The following is a 2,490-nucleotide window of genomic DNA, read 5'->3' on the forward strand; positions in this document are numbered from 1 at the left end:
TCTGAATATATCTGTGAATACTACAGAAGTCTTTTACTTAAGTTGTGTTGCAACTTTCTTTGCTAATCTTAATAATAACACCATCCAGATCAATGCTGCCAGAAACAGTTGCTTGAATACATCCTACAGCTTGAGTAACATAATTATATTTTCCTGGATAAAATGAAGGTCAAAAATTTTCATATAATAAATGGATTGACATTGGCATCTCCACTTTGTTTCCATGGTAAGTATCCATGTTTTTTCTATGCTAGATGACTTATTTTAAGGAAAGTGCGTGAATTCCAGAATGGTAAGAATTGATAGTACTTCCTGATTCATTCACCCACTTTCAGCACAGTGAGTGCAACATGTTGCATTTTTCTTATAATACTTGACCTGTTTTACATTATATTATATGGTTTTAAATAACTTAAAACTAGAAATAGACATTTAGCTTAAAAAATCTGCGTAGAAAATACAGGTTGATACCAACTCCAATAGCACAGACAGACAACAATGGCAAGGTTGATATGGTTAGTGGGGGTCATTCCTCACCTATGTGAGCAAGGTAAAAAGAAATCTTAAAATACAATGGTTAAAGATATTGGCAAATAATTTGGAAAAATGAAAATTTTAAGAGGACAGTTTGAAATAAAATTACATGAAAGTGAAAGTGAAGTTGCTCAATCGTGTCCGACTCTTTGCGACCCCATGGACTGTAGCCTACTAGGCTCCTCTGTCCATGGGATTTTTCCAGGCAAAGGAACTGGAGTGGATTGCCATTTTCTTTTCCAGGGGATCTTCCCAACCCAGGGATTGAACCTGGGTCTCCTGCATTGCAGGCAGATGCTGTACCATCTGAGCCACCAGGGAAGCCAAAATTACATGCCTTATGGCAAATTGTGAATTTCAGCCTAACACGGATATTCATTCTTATATCTAATACTTGTATGAAGTCATAATGACTGGCAAAATATTTTTACAATATTGTTTATAACATTTTAATCTCCTCCTTAAAAGTTTAATGTTTATGTATCTTTTATAATATAAATAATATATTAATTGTTTTCTATCTGAGCCACCAGGGAAGCCCCTAATATTATAGTACCTGCTTATAATTTATACATAACTATGCATACTTTTGTGCATATTCAAAAAGTTTTATTATTCTGGTACCCAACTGGAGGTTAGATTCCAAGGAATCTGATTAATGCCGATACCATGTATAGTGTATATACAGAATTTACTAGCAAGTTAATCTTATTTAATTGAAAAACTAGATATACATTTCAGGATGCTTCTTTTCTATAAAGTAAATTGAAAAGATAATAAGCAAAAGGTGCATAAGACAAGAACCAAATTCAAGAGGCTTTCTATAATAGTGCATTTTTTCTAGGATTTGACAATAGCTATACATAAGGAACTCATTTAAATGCTCAGATATGAGAAATTTTCAGCTTAATATAGGCCCCAAAAAATGCAGTTCCAAAGGAAAAAAAACCTTCCCTGGTGTTTCAAATAAATAATTCCCACTTATAACATTATAAAATATTTATTCATATATTTTCATGTATTGATGTATAAATCATCTCTCTCTCTTTATTCTCTTTGTTTCTGGAAATACACCAGAGACAGACCTGCTATGGCTTTGTAATCCTTAGCCTATAATGAGTCCTCTGTTGGATGCAGTATTGCATATATCATGACTTACCACTTCTAACTCTTTTTTTTTTGCTGTTAATAAGGCCTTTTGATGATCAGAAGTTCTAAACCAAATGCAGTCCAGTTTATCAATTTTTTGCTTTATGGTTAGTGGTTTTCTATCATGCTTGAAAATTTTTGCCTATTACAACACTAGAAGTTCTATTTTTCTTTTAAACGTTTTGTTTTCTGATTTTTTAAGTCATATCTGCAATCCAGTCAAAATGAATTTCTTGTATTTAACTCTAGACTTACATAAAACAGTACAGAGGACTTTCTCCAAAAAAGAGATAGGGTAGTTTTCAGGTAGAAACGGGACAATAAACTGCTATATTTCAAAAGCCAGTGAAACAAACAGAGGGCATTTTTTTTTCTTCTTTGCTGTTCCTTATCTGTTTGTTAATTTTTTCAGTCTAGTGTCATTTGTTTTAGAGCATTTCCTATATTCTGAACTTGGTAAATTACATTCATGTAGTAAATCATCATTTTTGCTTCTAAATCTCAGTTTACTCTATAAGGTAGTTAGATCTAAAAGAATGATTCAAGTCCTCCTCCTCTTCTGCCTCCTCCATACTGTCTTCTTGATTCTACAAGAATACTTTATAGATGAGCTTTATGTTTTACCTTCTTTCTCATTAAGTTATATAATTTCTAGATATTTTGTTTTTATATTTGTATGTTTTGTGTCACTTGATGTGAAATTGATCAGTGGATCCAGTTTTCATGTGCCAGTTTCATTCATGATAAAATCCTACATTAATCTTCCACCTAATAGTTTTATTTTTCTTTGATGATGTTACTAGATCC

The 2,490-nt window shown here is 32.2% G+C and overlaps 1 non-coding gene across 1 annotated transcript; it reads right to left on the reverse strand.

Moving 5' to 3' along the window:
- Window positions 1-783: 783 nt before the first annotated feature.
- TRNAC-GCA (transfer RNA cysteine (anticodon GCA)) lies at window positions 784-855 on the reverse strand. Its single transcript has one exon. It is a non-coding gene; the product is annotated as a tRNA-Cys (tRNA).
- Between the last annotated feature and the right edge of the window lie 1,635 nt (window positions 856-2,490).

The sequence above is a fragment of the Bos javanicus genome, chromosome 1 (genome assembly GCF_032452875.1).
Source record: "Bos javanicus breed banteng chromosome 1, ARS-OSU_banteng_1.0, whole genome shotgun sequence".
NCBI classification, from domain to species: Eukaryota; Metazoa; Chordata; class Mammalia; order Artiodactyla; family Bovidae; genus Bos; species Bos javanicus.